General features: G+C 46.9%; 1 protein-coding gene across 2 annotated transcripts in view; it reads left to right on the top strand.

The window, feature by feature from the left end:
- IFT140 (intraflagellar transport 140) overlaps positions 1-24,658 on the top strand; it is a 128,202-nt gene that overhangs the window by 5,086 nt on the left and 98,458 nt on the right. The window contains exon 2 of one of the 2 annotated variants that reach the window (XM_056533601.1): positions 9,405-9,474. The exons of the other annotated variant lie outside the window; for it this stretch is intronic. The gene's annotated coding sequence lies outside the window, so the exon portion shown is untranslated. The remainder of the gene's footprint in view (positions 1-9,404; positions 9,475-24,658) is intronic. 2 annotated transcript variants of the gene reach the window in all.

Raw genomic sequence — 24,658 nt, 5'->3', positions numbered from 1 at the left:
ACACATAACAGGGACTACAACTCCTGGCATACACTCATAACAGGGACTACAACTCCCAGCATTCCCTGGATGGGTAACACTAGCATACACACACATAACAGGGACTACAACTCCTGGCATACACACACATGTGGTAGCCCTTGGGGGGTGTATAGTAGTGGGGATGTTGTATCGGTATATGAGGGGTTAATGTTAACCCTATAGTTCATGACGCCAGGCTGAGGGCTAGTATGCTGAGGTAATTCTCCGGCCTATCGCCGCCCTTCCCAGTAATCGTTGACTGCTTTGGGCTCAGCTGCCTACTTTTCCACCCTAGACCTGACCAGTGGATACTGGCAGGTGCCGATGGCAGAGGAAGATCGTGAGAAGACAGCGTTTGTGACCCCAATGGGGCTCTTCGAATTCAAGAGCATGCCCTTTGGACTGTGCAACGCACCTGCCCCTTTCCAACACTTGATGGAACGATGCCTTGGACACCTCAACTTCCAAAGTGTACTTCTGTATCTAGACGATGTCATTGTCTATTCCAGGACTTACCAAGAGCATTTGGACCATTTGAAGGAAGTCTTCCAAGTTCTCATACAGCATGGACTAAAGGTCAAGCCATCTAAGTGCCACGAAACCACAAGTTCACTATCTGGGACATGTTGTCAGTGCCGAGGGTGTGCAGCCCGACCCTGAAAAAATGAGAGTTGTGAAGAACTGGCCCACGCCTCGCACGGTGCGAGACATGAGAAGTTTCCTGGGGTTCGCTGGCTACTACAGGTGTTTCATCCCTCGTTTCGCCCAGATTGCTGGACCCTTTACCGCCCTTCTGCGGGGTACCGCGAAAGAGAATTACAATGGAAGACTCCCGATACAATGGGCGGAAGAACAAGAGACAGCATTCCGCACTCTAAAGTGTCTTCTCATTGAACCTCCCATCCTGGCATATGCTGACTATGGTCAGCCCTTTAGGGTGTACACCGATGCCAGCTTCGAAGACCTGGGAGCTACCCTATCCCAAGTGCAAGAGGGTAAAGAGAGAGTGATCGCCTATGCAAGCAGACACCTGCGAGGAGCCGAGAAGAATGATGCAAACTACAGTTCTTTCAAATTAGAGCTCCTTGCCTTGGTCTGGGCAGTCACCGAGAAGTTCAAGGACTATCTGGCAGCCACTCCCTTTACAGTCTATACCGACAACAATCCGTTGGCACACCTGAATACTGCAAAATTGGGAGCCATTGAACAGCGTTGGGCCTCCAGACTGGCTAACTATGACTTCCATATCAAGTATAGGAGTGGTAAAAGCAACGTCAATGCTGATGTACTATCCCGTATGGCTCCTGCGAAGAACCGCCCGTAGAAGACATGTGGGAAGACGTGGAGATGCCGCCCTTCTATCAAAGATTCGTGAGCCAGAATACTCAGGCTATCCAGGAGGGAGAAGAGCCTGGGCCTCCCAAAATTCTGGAGGACCTGTATACCTGGAAGGCTCTCCAGGATGAGAGCCGAACCATGGGGGACCTCCTAGACTACCTACTCCAGAAGAGGGTGCCAACCCGTCTGCGCAAGTCACAGGGAGACTTTGAATTGAAACGATTGTGGCGACCACGAAATTGCCTGTTCATCCACAAGGGATTGCTGTACAGAAACTCCTTGGATCCAGTTTCGGGAGAGCGTCTGCATCAAATTCTAGTTCCCCCGAAGGGACGCGGCCATGGTCCTTAATACCTACTACGACCAGTCAGGACACTTTGGAGTTCACAAGACTGAAGCCACCAGGCCGAAGCCTGATAATACCACAACTTACCAAATCGTGAGTTACAATACAACTCCCTGCTAAAGTTTGCGTGACTGCTGGACCTAAACTCAATCCCCTATATCCAGCGGAACAGCGCATATAAATCTCCTGAGCTTAAAACTCACAAGGTCCCAACCAACTGTCAGGATCCTGATAGATTAATTGTTGACTTATTGTACAAAGACTGTTTAATTCTGCATAAAACCTGCAGTAAAAGTTCCGACAGTTTTCTGAAACCTCCGGTTGTGGACAATCATTTATTATTCCTTCCTATCGCTCTTGGGACAGGTGACGATAGGACCAACATATACAGAGGAGCCCGCACCCTGGCGTCACAACAGTTAAGGGTTAAACCAGAACCCTTTCATCACTGCACAGCTACACCCCATATACCCTACACCCCCCACAAGCTTACCACATAGCTTTTTGGTGTCTTACGAACAGGATATGGGTGTGTGCCCACAGCTGTTGCCACCATTTACAGAGTACTCCCCCTATGTAAAAGACTTTATTTATGTACTGTGAATCACATTCAAGAGTACGGGACTGTGCTTATGGTACAGTATGCAAGAAGTGCGCACGAAAAGTAAGGGGGGAGGCGAAAAAGACAGCAAAGTTGCAAGCCTTATTGGAAGGGGTTAAAGTCAGGGCAGGGCCTTCCCGCGCGCGATCCTGAGACTCCGCCCACCGAGGTCTCCGGAGCTGCGGTGGCCATTTTGGTGGAGCCGCAACTAGAAGACCTGCAGAAAGGCGCAGCTAGAGTGGCGAAAAAATGCAGAGTGCTGCGGCAGGCGAAAATTCTTATAGAGCAGCGCATTGTAAAGCTATAAGGTGCCAGATCGTTCAGCTCATTCCAGCTGCCGATCATCGCACTTAAGTTTCAGCTCAACGCACTCCAGTTCCAGGTTACCGCTCTCAAATTCGATCACCGATCACTGATCTCAAGTTCTGGATTAGAGAACAGCTGCGCTACCTAAGGAGTGCTACATTCTCAAGATTCATTTAAAGGGCCAGCACTTTAAACCAAGATGTCAGACCCTACAGCACCAATGCCACCTCCGGGACCTGCTCCACCTCCACCACCTGCCCAGCAAGATGGTGGTGCTCCTGTGGTCTCATCAGCGGGGCCACCACAACAAGCAAGACAAGATCAAGCTGATTCATTTCCAGCTTCTCCATTCATCTCAGGAGCTCCAGTTGCCACACCTGTCTTTCTGGGGAAACCAGTTCTTCCCAACTACAATGGGGATCCCTTTACGTTGAGGGACTTCAAAGAGAAGATACAAAGTCTTTTAGTTTTTTGTTTTTTTCCTCCTAACCAGCAGGTGCAGTTATTTACAGGACAGCTGCGGGGGCCTGCACTGGAGGAGGTCCGCACTTGGCCAGCAGCCGACAAGGCTATAGTGGAGAAAATCTTTGAGGGGCTTTACCAAGTGTTCGAGTCTCATTCCCCCTCTGAGGTACGTCTAAGACTATATGAGTGACGTCAGAAGCCATGTGAGACTCTTCGGGCCTATGCTGTGGCATTACAGAATGCTTTAGTGCAAAAGTTAGATGGCATTACGCCCGAGCAGGGTAACAAAGTGCTGATGGACCAGTTGATAGATGGGGCACAGAATAAATGAGATAAAGCCCAACTTAGGATGCTGGAGGTGCAGAATCCTGATATGCCTTTCCCAGCCTCTAAGAGACTAGCTATCAAGGTTTGAGTCAGGGCCCCAAGCAGAGGAAATTAGTGCCCCTTCTGCTGAGGCCCTGGGAGCCTCGGTACAACCAATACCCCCTCCACAACCTATTCCTGCACTTACTCCCACTAGTTCCTGGACTGCCGACCTGCAGAATGTACGGCAGGACATAGAACATTTGACTAAAGCTTTCAAGGAGATGGTGGGAAGGTCTGAGTCCTCTAGGCCTGATACGCTTACACCTAAAAAGCCTGCCCCTCATCCTGTTAATCCACCCAATGCTCCCCCTGTGAGACCACCTGGGACTCAGCGGCCTATTTGTAGTTTTTGCAATAAGACTGGACACTGGAAGAGTCAATGCTGGGCCTTAAACGGGCATCCCCTGGGGTCGAGGACCGCACCCCAGGAGTAACTACTGAAGATCCAGAATTAACCAGTACTAAGACAGGTTTCTCGATGTATGTTGCCCCTTGCCCTTATGTGAAAATTGTAGTAGAGGGGGTCCAGCTAGAGGCCTTGATAGATACCGGGTCTCAAGTGTCCACAATTCCTCAAGGGGTGTTTTCTAAATATTGGGCGCATGAAAGATTATGTGAACCCGATGATGTAGATTTTAGGGTGGTCGCGGGGAATGGGAAACCAGTACCCAGACATGGCTACTGGGAGCCCACAGTGCAGGTCAGGAGGCATGTTCTTCAAGGACAGGGTGTTATTGTCACTTATGTTAGTGATCAGCATGCAGCCGAATTTATTTTAGGAATGAACATCAGGAGACACTGTTTTGAGGAGGTTGTCCGTTCATTGCATGCATCTCTCCCTCACATGTCACCCTCAGGCCGGCCAGTCGCGCAACACCATCTAAGAACCCTTCAAGCGGAGCAGAAGTTCATTAACCGCCAAGGGGAGATCTGTCGTGTGAGAATACAAGATATACGGACTGTAACCCTGCAACCACAGACACAGACTATTATTTGGTGCCGTGCCCGACCAGGGGTGAAGAATCAAGATTATCAGGCGTTATTAGAGCCCATTCAACTAGATGACTACCCTCTAGTACGTGCAGCTAGGAGTCTTGTGACTGTGAAGAATGGAAGAGTTCTGGTTCGAGTGGTTAACCTATGAGATGTCGCTACCAGGCTACCAAAGTATACTCCTGTGGCTCAGCTATATCACCTGGACTCCCAGGATGTAGTGTTAAAGCCGAAAGTAGTTCGACAAGGGACCACTCAGACTGCCCAGGGGGCCGACAAGGGCCATCCAGAACCCTGGTGGACTCAGTTGCGATTGGAGATGAAGACACTCCCAGAGACCAGGTCGGTGGGGTCATCCAAGTGAGCCGAGAAGAATGATGCAAACTACAGTTCTTTCAAATTAGAGCTCCTTGCCTTGGTCTGGGCAGTCACCGAGAAGTTCAAGGACTATCTGGCAGCCACTCCCTTTACAGTCTATACCGACAACAATCCGTTGGCACACCTGAATACTGCAAAATTGGGAGCCATTGAACAGCGTTGGGCCTCCAAACTGGCTAACTATGACTTCCATATCAAGTATAGGAGTGGTAAAAGCAACGTCAATGCTGATGTACTATCCCGTATGGCTCTTGCGAAGAACCGCCCGTAGAAGACATGTGGGAAGACGTGGAGATGCCGCCCTTCTATCAAAGATTCGTGAGCCAGAATACTCAGGCTATCCAGGAGGGAGAAGAGCCTGGGCCTCCCAAAATTCTGGAGGACCTGTATACCTGGAAGGCTCTCCAGGATGAGAGCCGAACCATGGGGGACCTCCTAGACTACCTACTCCAGAAGAGGGTGCCAACCCGTCTGCGCAAGTCACAGGGAGACTTTGAATTGAAACGATTGTGGCGACCACGAAATTGCCTGTTCATCCACAAGGGATTGCTGTACAGAAACTCCTTGGATCCAGTTTCGGGAGAGCGTCTGCATCAAATTCTAGTTCCCCCGAAGGGACGCGGCCATGGTCCTTAATGCCTACTACGACCAGTCAGGACACTTTGGAGTTCACAAGACTGAAGCCACCATCAGACGAAGGTTTTATTGGGTGGGAATGAGTGGAGATATTGAAAAGTGGTGTGCCGAATGCACTGTCTGCAATGTTACCAAGAACCTTCACAAGGATGCGAGAGCACCTCTACATCCCATTCACACTGAGAGACCTAACCAGTTGGTTGCCTTGGACCATGTGAAGCTGTCACCCACTCGATCTGGCTATACATATGCCCTGACCATGGTGGACCATTACTCTAAGTGGGTGGTGGTCGTCCCTGTCAAAGACCTTACCACAAAGACTGCTGCCCAAATATTCTACAACCATTGGGTTCAGCCTTTGGGGTGTCCGTAGTCAGTCCTCACAGATCGAGGGACTGCCTTTGAAGCTCAGCTGTTTAAAGAACTCTACCAGTTCCATGATTGCAAGAAACTCCGGACCACAGCCTATCATTCTCAGGGGAATGGATTGTGTGAAAGGATCAATCAGGTGTTCATTTATATGCTGAGAGCAGCGTCTGTCTCTAGAGACGAAGAGTGGCCCCGACTCCTGCCTGAGCTGCTGGAAATCTACAATAACACCTACCACTGCTCCACAGGGTACACTCCGTTCTTCCTTATGATGGGACAACATGGTCAGCTGCCAAAGGATAGGGCTTTTGGATTACAAGCCCCTTTTAACAACTCCCCCCAGACCTCACCAGATTGGGTCTCTGAGCACCGAAGGAGGATTGCAGAGGCTAAAGAGATTTTTGAAAAGAAGATGGATGAAGCTCAGGGCCGACTGCAAAGAGATTACAATTGGCATGCTTCAACCACACCATTGCAACTTGGAGACAGAGTGTGGCTCAGAAAATTTCCCAGGTCACATAAGCTGGATTCCCTCTGGAGACAGAGCCCAACACTATTACTGCAATGCCGTATCCTGATACAAAAGGAGGGATTTGAACTGTGGTGTCCCAGTACAGCTATATTGTGTCAAGGTATTGTAGGCCCTGTCAGATTGAGACCTCCAGTGTCCTGGGGACTCCCCTGCAGGGACTCAACCATTTCTAATATGTATTTGCACTGTTATAATTTAATAATCTGTTATTAGGTATCTGTAGCTTTAAGTATGTTACCTAGCAACCTCATGCCTAGTCAGGGTATGTGAGAGTGGAGGACTGAGGGCTAGACTAAACTTTTGTGTAAGGTATTATGTTATTACTTGTATGTAACTTTATTGTTAATCCCAAAGGAGAGACAGACAACTCTATGGTCCACAGCTGCCTGGCCAATGGGCTTTAGTTTAGCCTTCCCTCATAAGGGGTGGCATTTCCTGTGTAGTTCAGTCTAGGTGGAGTTCAGTGGAGTTGAGGAGCACAGTTCAGGGGTCAGCAGTTCTGGAGAGTTCAAGTGTGGAGAGAAGCTGAGTGGAGTGGAGTGCAGGAGTTCAGGAGAGAAGTTGAGTTCAGAGTAAAGCAACTCATTTTCAAGTCAGAGTACAGAGTGGAGAAATAGCAAGCCTTTACTTCAGCCTTGATCACAGAATTCCTAAAGGACAATTCATTACCTTCCGCCGAAAAGCCACAAATCTACCGACACTTCAGTAAGTGACCTTAATCTCAAGCCTAATATAGTGCAGACCTAAAACTCCTAGTCCGGCCGTAAGAGCCAAGCATATATGCAATATTAAGTCCAGGCACTGCAAGCTGTGTGGTCCTCTAGAGACTGTCTGTTAACCCTTTGGGAGACTTTGGTTGAGCGCTGTGGAGATTGTACCACCTATCTTCAAGTTAGTAAAGCCTACGTTAAACTGCAACCTAGTGTGGAGTCAATTCTTTCCTTGCTAGCCTGTGGGGACACGGAGTTCCCCGGACCTGTAGTACCCCGGGAGATACCAAGACTACAGTGGCGTCACGTGATATTAAGGGTTAATACCATCCGGCCCTGGGTTAATACCCCCAAGAACCGAGTAGCTAACCCCAGCGTAGTGGTGGCTGCGGACCTCACCCGTGGCCACCACAGAACCACAGGTGGTCCACAGAAATAGGATTAAACTATGTCTAAAAGAAGAGTTGCCAAAGCCACCACCTCCTACTCCCCCAGCTGCAAGACCGGTGAGAGAATATGTTCCAGGAGAAGGGATTCATCCATCAATGGACGTTCCAATGTTCTCCCCTCATCAGCCTGCAATGTTCTGTGGTGTACCGCGGTCAGCCCCAGTCCAACCATCTTTGATCTCCTCGCCCGGTTCTAATGAGTCTCCAGTGGCAACTCCAAGCAACGCCTATTTCAATGGGTTCTCTCAGTCCAGACAGGGATCTTACTCCTGCTTCCAGACCTCAAGCTGGTCCCTCAGGGACTGAAGTCGTCCGAGGGTTGTTGATCGACGAGGTTCCGAATAGTCAGATATGGTGTTGCGTCGTTCTCAAAGGTCTACTCAGGGTAATTAAGATACCAAGACTGACTCTTCAAATAATTCCTGTACACATAGTACATCAAATAATCACTTTAGTGTACCTACCTCACTCTAACTTAGTACACAAAACAAAAAAATATCTAATATTCTAAGTAAAATAAAAAATACAAAACTTTAACCCCTTAAGGACTCAGGGTTTTTCCGTCTTTGCAGTTTCGTTTTTTCCTCCTTACCTTTTAAAAATCATAACCCTTTCAATTTTCCACCTAAAAATCCATATTATGGCTTATTTTTTGGGTCACCAGTTCTACTTTGTAGTGACATCAGTCATTTTACCCAAAAATTCACGACGAAACGGAAAAAAAAATCATTGTGCGACAAAATCGAAGAAAAAACGCCATTTTGTAACTTTTGGGGGCTTCTGTTTCTACGCAGTGCATATTTCGGTAAAAATGACACCTTTTTATTATTCTGTAGGTCCATACGGTTAAAATGAGACCCTACTTATATAGGTTTGATTTTGTCGTACTTCTGGAAAAAATCATAACTACATGCAGGAAAATGTATACGTTTAAAAATGTCCTTTTTTGACCCCTATAACATTTTTATTTTTTCACGTACAGGGCGTTATGAGGGCTCATTTCTTGCGCTGTGATCTGAAGTTTTTATCGGTATGATTTTTGTTTTGATCGGACTTTTTGATCACTTTTATTCATTTTTTAATGGTATAAAAAGTGACCAAATACGCTTTTTTGGACTTTGGAATTTTTTTGCGCGTACGCCATTGACCGTGCGGTTTAATTAATGATATATTTTTATAGTTCGGACATTTACGCACGCGGCGATACCACATATGTTTATTTTTATTTACACTGTTTTATTTTTTTTATGGGAAAAGGGGGGTGATTCAAACTTTTATTAGGGAAGGGGTTAAATGACCTTTATTAACACTTTTTTTTACTTTTTTTTTGCAGTGTTATAGATCCCATAGGGACCTATAACACTGCACACACTGATCTCCTATGCTGATCACTGGCGTGTATTAACACGCCTGTGATCAGCGTTATCGGCGCTTGACTGCTCCTGCCTGGATCTCAGGCACGGAGCAGTCATTCGTCGATCGGACACCGAGGAGGCAGGTAAGGGCCCTCCCGGTGTCCTGCTAGCTGTTCGGGACAGCGCGATTTCACCGCGGCGGTCCCGAACAACCCGACTGACTAGCCGGGATACTTTCACTTTCGCTTTAGAAGTGGCGGTCAAAGCTTTGACCGCCGCTTCTAAAGGGTTAATACCGCACATCGCCGTGATTGGCGATGTGTGGTATTAGCCGCGGGTCCAGGCCGTTGATGAGCGCCGGGACCGACGTGATGTGATGTGGGGTCGCAGCGCGACCCCGCTTCATATCGCGGGAGCCGGCGCAGGACGTAAATATACGTCCTGCGTCGTTAAAGGGTTAAGGGATTGTAGCCTATGTCAGTATTCAATTTCTGCCACTGTTATGTACGCTAACTTTGTTCTCTTTACGTGTTCAGGATGCTCTTCCTGGCCAGAAGGCGCTCCTGTAAGCCTAAGTGTATACACGTATTCAAAAAGGTAACCTAGGTAAGGTTTATCTTACTCCAGTGTACTAAACAGGTAACTAATGTGATAAATAAAAATGTCAAGTGAGATTTATAATATAAGTAAGTAAAAGTGTTAGGATGTATCTAATGTCTTATAATGTCATCCTGTTACTAAATTCGTGAACAGAATATTCCTGTTCGTGAGTTTATCAGTACTCATGTTTGTACATCAAAAAAATGAATAATTTTGTTCACCTAAACATAAAAGAAAAAATAATAATACTAATTTCTCCTGTTGTGTTCATACAGCCTGAATAATGGACATTTAAAAAATTATGCCCAGAACTGTTAAAAAAAAAAGCAACTGTTGCACTTTGTCCCTCTGCCTTAGGGGACAGACGTCGAGGTCGACTTATCTTAAAGAGCACCTGTCATCAACTAAACTTTCCCTAATCCCCCTCCCCATCTGTCCCTGACGCTAACTATCTCTATCCCTGTATTTATTTTTGTTTAAAACCTCATGTATATACCTTTTTCATAGCATCTTCGGTAGCTCAGTGTTGAGCAGTATACGAGGGCAGGAAGTGGGCGTGGCCCGGCAGGCACGACGTCATCAGAAGCCTGGCTGGGCCAGCATCCGCCCTTCTTCCTGTATGCTGTGCTCTCTTTCTGGAGCGCGCATACAGATGGAGTACAGGGGAGGGCCAGTGTGAGGTGGATTGTTGCACCCCCATCAATTCTTGCATCTGCTCCTCCCCCAGCTCTCCGAAGATTTCCGAAGCTAGAGCTGGGGGAGGGCAAAGCAAGGGGAGAGAGGAGGTACACGCCACCTCCCTCATCTCCCCGAGGTCAGAGGACGCAGATCTCCACGGGGAGAAGTACACGCCCCATCTCTTATCTCCCCTAGCTGAGGCCTCAGATCTCCACGGAAAGCCAAAGCAGGGGAGAGAGGAGCATGGCTAGAGCAGGTCTAGAAGCTAGAGCACTGTTCCTCATGTCTGACTGTGTTTGCTGTACACGGACTGGGGATTCATACACTGCAGGGACTGGGAATAAATCTCTGCCTGAGGATGCTGGGAATTGTAGTCCCTGTTAGGTGTGTGTGTATGCTGGGAGTTGTAGTCCCTGTTAGGTGTGTGTATTTATGCTGGGAATTGTAGTTCCTGTTAGGTGTGTATGTATGCTGGGAGTTGCAGTTTCTGTTAGGTGTGTGTGTATGCTGGGAGTTGTAGTCCCTGTTAGGTGTGTGTATGCTGGGAGTTGTAGTCCCTGTTTGGTGTATGTATGCTGGGAGTTGTAGTCCCTGTTAGGTGTGTGTATGCTGGGAGTTGTTGTCCCTGTTAGGTGTGTGTGTGTATGCTGGGAGTTGTAGTCCCTGTTAGGTGTGTGTGTATGCTGGGAGTTGTAGTCTCTGTTAGGTGTGTGTGTATGCTGGGAGTTGTAGTCGCTGTTATGTGTGTGTATTTATGCTGGGAGTTGTAGTCCCTGTTAGGTGTGTGTATGTATGCTGGGAGTTGTAGTCCCTGTTAGGTGTGTGTATGCTGGGAGTTGTAGTCCCTGTTGGGTGTGTGTATGCTGGGAGTTGTAGTCCCTGTTATATGTGTGTATGCTGGAAGTTGTAGTCCCTGTTAGGTGTGTGTGTGTGTGTGTGTATGCTGGGAGTTGTAGTCCCTGTTAGGTGTGTGTGTATGCTGGGAGTTGTAGTCTCTGTTAGGTGTGTGTGCATGCTGGGAGTTGTAGTCCCTGTTAGGTGTGTGTGTATTTATCCTGGGAGCTGTAGTCCCTGTTAGGTGTGTGTATGTATGATGGGAGTTGTAGTCCCTGTTAGGTGTGTGTATGCTGGGAGTTGTAGTCCCTGTTAGGTGTGTGTATGATGGGAGTTGTAGTCCCTGTTAGGTGTGTGTATGCCGGGAGTTGTAGTCCCTGTTATATGTGTGTGTATGCTGGAAGTTGTAGTCCCTGTTAGGTGTGTGTGTATGCTGGGAGTTGTAGTCCCTGTTAGGTGTATGTATGTATGCTGGGAGTTGTAGTCCCTGTTAGGTGTGTGTATGCTGGGAGTTGTAGTCCCTGTTAGGTGTATGTATGTATGCTGGGAGTTGTAGTCCCTGTTAGGTGTGTGTATGCTGGGAGTTGTAGTCCCTGTTAGGTGTGTGTATGCTGGGAGTTGTAGTCCATGTGAGGTGTGTGTGTGTGTGTGTATGCGGGGAGTTGTAGTCCCTGTTAGGTGTGTGTATGCTGGGAGTTGTAGTCCCTGTTAGGTGTGTGTATGCTGGGAGTTGTAGTCCATGTTAGGTGTGTGTGTGTGTATGCTGGGAGTTGTAGTCTCTGTTAAGTGTGTGTGTGTATGCTGGGAGTTGTAGTCCCTGTTAGGTGTGTGTGTATTCTAGGAGTTGTAGTCCCTGTTAGGTGTGTGTATGCTGGGAGTTGTAGTCCCTGTTATATGTGTGTATTCTGGAAGTTGTAGTCCCTGTTAGGTGTGTGTGTGTGTATTCTGGGAGTTGTAGTCCCTGTTAGGTGTGTGTATTTATGCTGGGAGTTGTAGTCCCTGTTAGGTGTATGTATGCTGGGAGTTGTAGTCCCTGTTAGGTGTGTGTATGCTGGGAGCTGTAGTCCCTGTTAGGTGTGTGTATGCTGGGAGTTGTAGTCCCTGTTAGCTTTGTGTTTGTGCTGGGAGTTGTAGTCTCTATTAGGTGTGTGTGTGTGTATGCTGGGAGTTGTAGTCCCTGTTAGGTGTATGTATTTATGCTGGGAGTTGTAGTCCCTGTTAGGTGTGTGTATGTATGCTGGGAGTTGTAGTCCCTGTTAGGTGTGTGTGTATGCTGGGAGTTGTAGTCCCTGTTAGGTGTGTGTATGCTGGAAGTTGTAGTCCCTGTTAGGTGTGTGTGTATGCTGGGAGTTGTAGTCCCTGTTAGGTGTGTGTGTGTGTGTATGCTGGGAGTTGTAGTCCCTGTTAGGTGTGTGTGTATGCTGGGAGTTGTAGTTCCTGTTAGGTGTGTGTGTGTGTGTGTATGCTGGGAGTTGTAGTCCCTGTTAGGTGTGTGTGTGCATGCTGGGAGTTGTAGTCCCTGTTAGGTGTGTGTGTATGCTGGGAGTTGTAGTCCCTGTTAGGTGTGTGTGTGTGCATGCTGGGAGTTGTAGTCCCTGTTATGTGTGTGTGTATTCTGGGAGTTGTAGTCCCTGTTAGGCGTGTGTGTGTGTATGCTGGGAGTTGTAGTCCCTGTTAGGTGTGTGTGTATGCTGGGAGTTGTAGTTCATGTTAGGTGTGTGTGTGTGTGTGTGTGTGCATGCTGGGAGTTGTAGTCCCTGTTAGGTGTGTGTGTGTGTGTGTGTGTGTATTCTGGGAGTTGTAGTCTCTGTTAGGTGTGTGTGTATGCTGGGAGTTGTAGTCCCTGTTAGGTGTGTGTGTGTGTGTATGCTGGGAGTTGTAGTCTCTGTTAGGTGTGTGTATGCTGGGAGTTGTAGTCCCTGTTAGGTGTGTGTGCATGCTGGGAGTTGTAGTCCCTGTTAGGTGTGTGTGTGTGTATGCTGGAAGTTGTAGTCCCTGTTAGGTGTGTGTGTGTATGCTGGGAGTTGCAGTCCCTGTTAGGTGTGTGTATGCTAGTGTTTCCCAACCAGGGCATGCTATTTGTCAAGAAGTCACCCATTTGGGTACTTTTGGTTAACCACCATACTTTATGACCTCATGGTCCTTGAGTTATTCAGTCACCTACAATCTTTACTGTGAGATTATTCTGCAGATGGTTCATTGTCGTTTTGGTGGTGGTTACTTCCATCCATTCCGTGCTGTTCTTCATCCAGTTTTATTCTTGTCCTAATACCTGTTTCTTCCCCGCTGTCAAGCGCCACTGCTGTGGTCTTCCATGTCAGCGTTGTTTACTTGGCTACAGAGATAAAGTGCCTGTATACTCATGTCACTATTGCAGCCAATCCATAATCTCAGGCTATGTTCACAAGGCAATATCCGTACGGAAAATCTCTGTGTGGACATTGCCCCTGAATGCAGAGCGCTGCCATAACATGCCGGCCCTAAGACCACCGGAAATGTGTCATCTCATAGACATCAATGTATTCCATACAGAGTCCACAGAAAGAATAGACAAGTCCATTTCTTCTGAGGACACCGGAATTTGAATTTCTGGCTTGAAAATCCTGCTATGTGCACAGCGCAGCAGAATCCCATTGAATTAAAATGCAGAATTCCACACAGAAATTCTGGCATGGGAACATAGCCTCAGGGTTTAATGTCCTCTTTTCCTGAGATTGGCTGTAGTGTTGACATTGTAAAACATGTGAACTGCGCTGGCAGGGATGATCAGTGTAGAGGTGCCTGATGTAGTATGGAATAAACTGGTAAGTTTTTTATTTATTTTTTTCACACTAAAGCATTTCTTGTGCAGCAGCCTCCCAATGTCTTCAATGGGATTCTGTTGTGCAGTGCACCGTGCAGAATTCCGCAGCAGATGTTAAATTTTTTTCACCAGAACCCACGTGTACTACATTGCTGTCAATGGTGGCGGCGCATGTCCTTGCAGTCCTAGTGGCGATGGATTTTATCATGGCTGAATTTATTAACAATTCTAGAACAAATGACACCAGAGACACTTTTTATCTTTTAGATGCACGTTTTTATTAAAGAGCTTTATTTGCGCTTTTTAATTATATTTTTATTAGGGCGATCTTACAGGGGTATTAGCCACACTGCACCTGGACATGTACCCCAAAACAGAGGCCAGTCCAGTTACAAATAGTAGTAAATCACGTGGTAGTCACAGCTGCTAATGCCCTTCTAAGAGTGTCCTTAGCAGTAGGCAGAGGTTTCATAGTCTATTAAATAATGAAGCTTGTGACTCTTTCTCGGGTCCAGTACAGAGTAAACCTGAAGAAGAGCCACCGCCGGGTAATCCAGAGGAAGGCGAAGAAAAACCCCGGAGATTTCAATCTCAGGGGAAAAAATAATTCCTTCCTGACCCCGCAAGTGGCGATCGGACATAACCCTGGATCACGTCTATCGTCTGCCTCCTGCTGCTGAGTGTGACTATTATCATCTCTATACAACACAATGGTACTTATACATCTCTATACAATACAATGCAATGATACTTATTCATCTCTATAAAATACAATGCAATGATACTTATTCATCTCTATACAATACAATGATACTTATTCATCTCTATACAATACAATGCAATGATACTTATTCATCTCTATAAAATACAATGCAATGATACTTATTCATCTCTATACAATACAATGCAATGATACTTCTACTCTATACGATACAGTGATACTTAGACACTTTTCAATAGATCCCCCATAAAAGGGATCCCGCTTTCTCCATCTGTATCTTCAGCAGCTTCTTTCTTCAGCTAAATCTTCAGCCTCTTCAGCCACAACTCAGCAGCTCCAGCTGTGTCTCCTTCTTTTGTACAAGTACATCATTGTGATGTCACACAGTGTTGGTTTTGTGATGTCATGTCTTGCCAAGGATATCAAAGCAAACGGCAGCCATTTTGTTGGTCTTGTTATTAAATTTCTAATACTAGCTACTGGCCTTAGATCATTTATTCTCCAGGAATGCAGATTTAACCTGTTGAACACCAGAACATTTTAATATTATTGTTTTTTTCATCCTTGCCTTCTAGGCGCCATAACTCTTTTATTTATTTATTTTTATCTACAAAGGCCTTTTTTTTATTGCAGAGCCCAATGTCCTTCATTTTACCACAAAATGGACTACAAACCAATAATGAATTATGTATGGGTGAAATTGTGGTGGTCCAGTACAGGAGTTTTACCCCTGTACCCTAGCTGCCCTGTCAGGCAGCCTCCCTGCTGTGTCCCCTGGGCCTGCCCTGCACCTGTTCCCCCTGTACAGTTATCTTTATGCTGTGTATTGTATATAAAAGTGTTATGGGGGAGATTTATCAAAACCTGTCCAGAGGAGAAGTTGCCCAGTTTCCTTTAGCAACCAATAAGATCGCTTCTTTCATTTTTAACAAGGCCACTGCAAAGTGAAAGAAGCGATCTGATTGGTTGCTTTGGGCAATTGGGCAACTTTTCCTCTGGACAGGTTTTGATAAATCTCCCCATATGTCTTTAAGAACCGTTGACATGTGATTAACCAGTGTCATGTGATTGTAACCCAGTGAGGTATCAGTGACCATGTGACCTTAGCGTGACCTATGAAACCCCTCCAAGTAACCCGCATATAAGCCCTTGGAGGAGCTAGCTCAGTCTCTTGATTTCCAGTTAAAGGGGTACTCCGCTGCTCGGCGCCGTCTCCAGCGTTCGGAACAGTTTGTTCCTAACGCTGAGCAGCGGAGCACCCCTTTAAATCTTTGCTGAGGTCCAGTGCAGTCAAGTCCTAAGAGTGTGTCTGGAGTCCAGAGGAGGCCTCAAGTCAACCACGCAGCCACAAGTCTACAAGTTTACTACCCCCAGGTCCCAGTCAAACCCTGGTAAGCTACAAACAGGGTTTAGTCAGTCTCAGTCAAGTCAGTCAAAGTCAACCTGTCTTCAGTCAGCGTGGCCTGCATCAAAATTGTCCCAGTCCACTAAAAGTCCCAGCAAGCCCTAAGGTCACTGGTCACCTCCGTGGGCCTGACTAAGCTGTATAGACTATTCCACCTGTCTAACTCAGTAAAACTACCGTTGTTCCGTAACTTGGCGTCGGAGTCATTATTGCACCCGTGCCTAGCCCAGGATCCAGTGGTATACCTTCGTCTGGTATTGAAGATAAACCATGCCCTGGCATCACGAACACAAGGGGTTAATGCCATCTGCCCCCCGGGGTAATTCCATCTGCCCTGCATCACAACCTCTACCACAAAATTGGGAAAAAAAACATGATTCTGCAACATTTGTGGGGATCCATATATTCGCCATTCACCATGTGGTAAAACTGACCTGTTAAATATATTCTACAGGTCAACATGGTTACAGTAATAACCAATTTATATAATATTTGTTGTGTTTTACTACTTATATATGAATAAAACCTTTTTATTGCTTTGTATCACCATATTCTAACCCCTTTTATGCTGCGTGAAGCACACAGTGTAAACTGCAGTAAAATAGATTGAAAACAAATGGCCCAGATCAATGGCCCAGATCAATCTGCTTGAAAGCCAGACTGTCTGGTGTTGCCCATAGCAACCAATCACAGCTAAGGCTGCATTCACACCTTGTTCTCAGCCTACAGTTGCAGGATCCGGCTGGGGGAGGGGCAAACCGGGCTCTCCCATACCCCAGCCGGACCGGCGCTCCAATTCATTTACTTTAACCTCTTCAGGACATAGGGCGTATGGATACGCCCTGAATCCCGAGTCCTTAAGGACCGAGGGCGTATCCATACGCCCGTGGGAATTCCGGCCCCCACCGCTAGCCGGTTGGGGACCGGAGCCGGATGCCTGCTGAAATCGTTCAGCAGGCATCCCGGCATATCGCCCAGGGGGGTCATTATGCCCCCCCATGTCGGCGATCGCCGCAGATCACTGGACAATTCAGTCCAGCGATCTGTGGCGATTCCGGGTCAATCGGGTCTCCAGTGACCCGGTGACCCGGAATTACTGGCTGTTCGGGGCCGTCTCTGACGGCCCCGAACAGCCAGAGCCTGCAGGGGTGAGGTGGCACTGGTGCCACCTCACGATCGCCCTGATTCGTCGGCCGGATTACCGGCCGACCAATCAGGGCGCCTGCTGCGGGTGTCACTCCCGCAACCGCTCCGCCCCTCTTCTGGAGGACGTGAGCGGGTGCGGGACGTGCACCCCGGGTGCTGGGGACCCCGATCCCCGGCGCCCCTGTTGGGATCGGGGCCCCAGGAGCAGCTGCGGCGGCGGGACTGACCTGCAGCGTCTGGATCGTTGGAGGTGAGTGACAGCCTCCTGCTGTTGCTTACCAACAGCTCCCAGCATGCAAAAAGGGCATGCTGGGAGCTGTAGTTATGCAACAGCAGAAGGCAGACCACCACAACTCCCAGCATTCCCTTATGGGCATGCTGGGACTTATGGTTTTGCAACAGCTGGAGGCACATTCTTTCTATGGAAAAGTGTACCTTCAGCTGTTGTCTAACTACAACTCCCAGCTTGCACAAACAGCTAAAGTGCATGCTGGGAGTTGTAGTGGTGCATCTGCTGGTTGCATAACTACAACTCCCAGCATGCCCGTTGGCTGTCGGTGACTGCTGAGAGTTGTAGTTTTGCAACAGCTGAAGGCACACTGGTTGTGAACCTCAGAGTTTTTTTTTACCTAACTCAGTGTTTCACGACCGGTGTGCCTCCAGCTGTTGCAAACTACAACTCTCAGCGGTCACCGTACACCATGCACCGTACATGCTGGGAGTTGTAGTTTTGCAACAGCTGGAGGCACACTGGTTGTGAAACACTGAGTTAGGTCACAAACTCAGTGATACATAACCAGTGTGCCTACAGTTGTTGCAAAACTGCAACTCTCAGCAGTCACCGACAGCCAACGGGCATGCTGGGAGTTGTAGTTATGCAACAGCTGGATGACCCCCCCCCCCCAATGTGAACGTACAGGGTACACTCACATGGGCGAAGGATTACAGTAAGTATCTAGCTGCAAATTTGAGCTGCCGCAAACTTTCTGCTGCAGCTCAAATTGCCAGCGAGAAACTACTGTGAACCCCAGCCCGTGCGACTGTACCCTAAAAACACTACACTACACTACCACAAAAAATAAAATAAAAAGTAAAAAACACTACGTATACACATACCCCTACACAGCCCCCCTCCCCTCCCCAATAAAAATGAAAAACGTCTGGTACGCCACTGTTTCCAGAACGGAGCCTCCAGCTGTTGCAAAACAACTCCCAGTATTGTCGGACAGCCGTTGACTGTCCAGGCATGCTGGGAGTTTTGCAACAGCTGGAGGCACCCTGTTTGGGAATCACTGGCGTAGAATACCCCTATGTCCACCCCTATGCAATCCCTAATTTAGGCCTCAAATGCGCATGGCGCTCTCACTTTGGAGCCCTGTCGTATTTCAAGGCAACAGTTTAGGGTCACATATGGGGTATCTCCGTACTCGGGAGAAATTGTGTTACAAATTTTGGGGGGTATTTTCTGCTTTTACCCTTTTTAAAAATGTAAAATTTTTGGGAAAACAAGCATTTTAGGTAAAAAAAAATTTTTTTTTTACATATGCAAAAGTCGTGAAACACCTGTGGGGTATAAAGGTTCACTTAACCCCTTGTTACGTTCCCCGAGGGGTCTAGTTTCCAAAATGATATGCCATGTGTTTTTTTTTTTGCTGTCCTGGCACCATAGGGGCTTCCTAAATGCGGCATGCCCCCAGAGAAAAATTTGCGTTCAAAAAGCCAAATGTGACTCCTTCTCTTCCGAGACCTGTAGTGCGCCAGCAGAGCACTTTTCACCCCCATATGGGGTGTTTTCTGAATCGGGAGAAATTGGGCTTCAAATTTTTAGGGGTATTTTCTGCTATTACCCTTTTTAAAAATAAAATTTTTTGGGTAAAACAAGCATTTTAGGTAAAAAAAATTTATTTTTTTTTCACATTTGCAAAAGTCGTGAAACACCTGTGGGGTATTAAGGTTCACTTTATCCCATGTTACATTCCCCGAGGGGTCTAGTTTCCAAAATGGTATGCCATGTGGTTTTTTTTTGCTGTTCTGGCACCATAAGGGCTTCCTAAAGGTAACATGCCCCCCAAAAACCATTTCAGAAAAACGTACTCTCCAAAATCCCCTTGTCACTCCTTCCCTTCTGAGCCCTCTACTGCGCCCGCCGAACACTTTACATAGACATATGAGGTATGTGCTTACTCGAGAGAAATTGGGCTACAAATACAAGTAAAAATTTTGTCCTTTTACCCCTTGTAAAAATTCAAAAATTGGGTCTACAAGAACATGTGAGTGTAAAAAATGAAGATTGTGAATTTTCTCCTTCACTTTGCTGCTATTCGTGTGAAACACCTAAAGGGTTAAAACGCTGACTGAATGTCATTTTGAATACTTTGGAGGGTGTAGTTTTTATAATGGGGTCATTTATGGGGTATTTCTAATATGAAGACCCTTCAAATCCACTTCAAACCTGAACTGGTCCCTGAAAAATACTGAGTTTGAAAATTTTGTGAAAAATCGGAAAATTGCTGCTGACCGTTGAAGCCCTCTGGTGTCTTCCAAAAGTAAAAACACGTCAATTTTATGATGCAAACATAAAGTAGACATATTGTATATGTGAACCAAAAAAAATGTATTCGTAATATCCATTTTCCTTACAAGCAGAGAGCTTCAAAGTTAGAAAAATGCTAAATTTTCAAATTTGTCATCAAATTTACGGATTTTTCACCAAGAAAGGATGCAAGTATCGACAAAAATTTACCACTATGTTAAAGTAGAATATGTCACGAAAAAACAATCTCGGAATCAGAATGATAACTAAAAGCATTCCAGAGTTATTAATGTTTAAAGTGACAGTGGTCAGATGTGCAAAAAACGCTCCGGTCCTTAAGGCCAAAATGGGCTCCGTCCTGAAGGGGTTAAAGAGCCGACCGGAGTCAAACGGTGACTCCGGTCGGCTCATTTTTGATCCATATCCGGTTTCCTGACCAGACCTAAAACCGTCGTTTACTATGGTTTTAGGTCCGGCCACAAAACCGGATACGGGTCAAAATTAGCCGACCGGAGTCAAACAGGCTCATTAAAGTAAATGGATTTCAGCGCCGGTCCGGCTGGGGTATGGGAGAGCCCGGTTTTCCCCTCCCCCAGCCGTATCCGGCAACTGTAGGCTGAAAGCAAGGTGTGAATGCAGCCTTAGCTTGCATATCTTATTGAGCTTTGATAAAATGAAAGTTGAACTGTGATTGGTTGTTATAGGCATAGCCAGATCAGTTTGGTTTAAGGCTGATGGGTAAATCTGGCTGCACATTATATATGGTAAAATCTTTTTCCATGCCCGGTAGACGTTTCTGCCGGCAGTGATGGTGAAGAACTGAAGTCCCCTGCCGGCCCATAAGTAGTCCCCTGGGCAGGGAGCCATCCTCTGCTAGTCCCGTCTGCTCAGGCTATGATCACACAGAGGGGCCAGATCCCAGGATGGGTCAGGGTGTCACCGCACCGGGTGACAACAACACCCCCACCCCGTAGCAACAACACCACGAAGCTATGTTCACACAGTATAAAATTAAAGTAAAAATATATCCGTAAAATAGGGATAAAATCCATCCATATTTTGAATCGGATAATGTGCGCAATTAAATAAATGATGTCCGTATTTATAAACACTGTGGGCACTGACAGCCACTTTTCCATATACTTTCATTGTTCACATCAGATTCAAAATATGGACATATTGTTTTCCATTTTAAGGGTATGTTCACACTGGTTAAGGTGTGAGCGGAACGTTCGTTTAAAAAAATCTGCTAAAAAACGCAGGTTTTTTTTTGTGTTCGGAATTTGCTCTGAATTTGTGCGGAATTCCGCTCTGATTTCCTTGCGGAAATTAAAGACGATAGGACACACAAGTAATGCGCAAATTCTGTGCAAAGTCCGCGCGGAAGCGTGACAGACTGCCAACATTTTTTACATTGACTTCTATGGAGTTACGAGCCGAATTCCGCATGAAGAAAGAACATGTTCATTCTTCATGCGGAACGGAATTCTGTGACAGAATTCTGCTAGCGGAATTTCCTCAGTATGAACTGAGGAGAGGAAAGTTAACTAAATACTATGGGGTATGGCGCTGCTGAATGAATTGGAGAGGAATAAGCGAGCAGAATTACTCATGGAAATTCCTCTCCAATTCCTTAGTGTGAACATACACTTAAAGCCATATTTTTGCCTGAACATAGTCTAAGGCTGGGATTACACTTGGCATTTTTGTGATAAAACACCCCAAAAAACACCCTACTCACTCATTTTTGTGCCAAAAATACTATGGTTAGATACTAACTTGGAGTCAATAGAGAAATATATTAGAAGCCATGCCTACAATGCCTAAGCAAAAAAACATTATATATAGGTATGGCATTTTATATTTTACTATAAACTACCAGATAATGGACACAGCATTGTTTCAGGAAAAAAAAAATTAATGTGGGAAACCACACAGCTCTTGTTTGTCGTTTATTTTGGTCATTAAATGGGTATTCCGGGCAAAAACATCTTATGCCCTATCCAAAGAATGAGATGTCTGATCGCTGGGAGCCCCCTGCGCAGGGCCGTACCTAGAGCATTTGGCCCCCAGGGCGGTCCGCTTTGTTTAGCACCCACCCCACCTGCACCCCCCCCCCCCTTTAATTACACCCCCAACCACCCTTAATTACACCCCCACCCTTCCCCCCCTTTAATTACACCCCCTCCTCCCCCCCCCTTAATTACACCCCCTCCCTCCCCTCCCCCCAGGGGCGGACTGACAACACTCGGGGTCCCCGGACCAAAAAAAAGCTAGGCTCTGCAACTCGTCAATCTTCTGCCACGCTCCTATTCAACCCAAATTCCACACACACACAATAAACTAAAATTTATATATGTAAGAAACACTTTAACGTAGGTAAATTTCCATGACCAATAATACTGGTATATAAGGAATAAATATATACCACCACACAACAACTGGATAATACCGCCATACTGTACTGAATAAAACCACAATACACAGACCACTATACTATAAAGGATCTGTATACAATATAAGCGATTATATACAGGACCATATGGCGGTAGATATCAGCTATACGCAGGATCTGTACACCATATAAGCGATTACAGTTACATTTTGGGACTCACAATTTCGTCTTTTCTGATCAGCGTTGTCCTTGTTCCTTTTCTTCTCCGTCCGGATAAGACCGCTATGTGGATCTCTTAACATCTGCAGGAAAAACATGTTAGACTCTGCATTTTTTCCAGTGCTCTCCCCTCCTCTACAATCTTTCCATCTATAGACCCACAAACTGTAATAATGCCCTCCTTAGTGTCCTGCACAGTAAAAGGGCATATAGGTAGGTAGCCAGGTAAATAGGTAACTAGGTAGGTAGATCAGGAAGCCAGATATGTAGGTAGGTGACATGTAAGGTAGGTAGGGGGCTAGCTAGGTAGTTATGCAGCCATATATGAAGGCCAGGTATGTACATAGTTAGGTAGCTGGGTATGTAGGTAAGTAGTTAGGCATCCAGGTATAAAGTTATGTAGCCCCCTCCTTCCCTGTAGGTATAGGCAGCAGAGTTAACCCCTCCCCTTCCCTGTAGGTAAAGGCAGCAGAGTTAACCTCCCTCCCCCAAAGGTATAGGCAGCAGTTAGCCCCCCACCCTTCCCCATAGGTATATGCAGAGTAACTCCCCCCCCCCTTCCCCATAGGTATTTGCAGAGTAACCCCCCCCCTTCCCCATAGGTATATGCAGAGTAACTCCCCCCCCCTCTTCCCCATAGGGATATGCAGAGTATCCCCCCTTCCCCATAGGTATATGCAGAGTAACCCCCCCCCCCAGTTATATGCAGAGTAACCCCCCATCTTCCCCATAGGTTTATGCAGAGTAACCCCCCCCCCTCTTCCCCATAGGTATATGCAGAGTATCCCCCCTCACCCATAGGTATATGCAGAGTTGAGGGGGGAAAAAATAAAAAAGGATGCTCACCGGATATCCCACGCAGTGATCTCCTCAGCAGCAGGGCCCGCGTCTTCTCCCCTCAACAGTACAGGTGCCGGATGAGTGACGTCACCGGCGCCTGTTCTGTGTGCTGCGTGGGGGCGGAGGTCACGTCTCCTCTGTGTAAGCTGCAGATGCGGCTCACACAGAGGGGACGTCTTCTCCTGTATGTGCGTGTATCGCGCATACAGAAGAAGGCACCGCTGTCTGCTGGGCATCTGGGACGAGTGTCCCGGACCTCAGTAGCAGCGGCGGGTCAGTCCACCCCTGGCACCCCCATCGTGAGTGGCACCAGGGGTGGGTCGCCCCCTCCGCACCCCCCTTGGTACGCCACTGCCCCTGCGATCTCCCTGCAGCATCCGCATTCTATGCAGGGCTGTGTCTCCAGTTTCGGAAACCACAAGGTTTTCGGGACTGGAGACATGACATCACGCCACGCCCCCTTGTGATGTCACGTCATGCCCCTGAGCACTCCCCTAGCCCCCCATTCTTTACAGTGTAGTGTACCCCTTACCCCCCATTCTTTATAGTGCACCACCTCCTCACCCATCTATGATAGTGCACCTTCCACTTCAGCCTACACATTTTTACAATACACAGGTTTGGGTGAACTCAAGGATGGGAAAGGGACTGAGGAATAGATGCACCATAAAGCACCTGCACCAATACTGATGCATTTGTGGTGTCCCAGTACTGTATTGCATACCGTACCTTGTATGGTGGTCCCCAAAGTCAGAGTCACTACGTTCAGGTAGGGTCCCCCAGGTGGGACAGCCCCTAGTCGCCTCCTCTTTCTCTCATTTTATAATGTTTATGTGTACATATTTGATAATGTATATAATTAATATAATGTATATTATTAGTACTTACCTTGGTAGCGTCACAGGACCTTCGGTCATGTGACTATCTTAACTCCTCTATGGTATGTTGGAGGACCTTTGTAGGTCCTTGGGTCACATGTTTACCCATAACCCTTTGTAAAGATGATTGACAGAAGTACTGGACCAATGAGCTTTAATCCAGCCCCTACCCATATAAGGGAACTGTAGCCAATGATCGGTCTCTTGGGTTGCTGCTCTCGTGGATGCCGGACTAGCAGGACGGATCTGCGCAACTTTCAAAGACAAGCTAGGCCAGAAAACCTGCCGGCCTCAGCCTAAACTAAACTGTGAGTTAAAATCTCAATCCCCGCTAAAGCTAGCGTGATTACTGGACAGAATCTAAACCCCTAAATCCAGTGGATCACCGCAACAATTATCTTCCTAAGCTCAATAGACTCACGAGGTCCCAACCACTGTCAATCTCTAAGAGACTGTTCCAGTTATGAAGCTTGCATAAAATCTTCAGTTAAAGTTCCGACTGTTTTCAGCAAACTCTCCAGTTGTGGACATTCAATTATTCCATACCTCCCTATCGCTCTTGGGAAGGGTGGCGGTAGGACAAGCATGGCAGAGGAGCATTCACCCATGCGTCACGAATAGAAAGGGTTAATCAGACACCCTTTAATTACCGCACAGCTACACCCCATCTACCCTACACCCCCAGGCTATCACACATTGTATACGAGGGGGGACATCCTAGTGCAACTTTATAGTCAT

The sequence above is a fragment of the Hyla sarda genome, chromosome 8 (assembly GCF_029499605.1).
Source record: "Hyla sarda isolate aHylSar1 chromosome 8, aHylSar1.hap1, whole genome shotgun sequence".
NCBI lineage: Eukaryota > Metazoa > Chordata > Amphibia > Anura > Hylidae > Hyla > Hyla sarda.
This window is presented reverse-complemented; position numbering and strand designations above follow the sequence as displayed.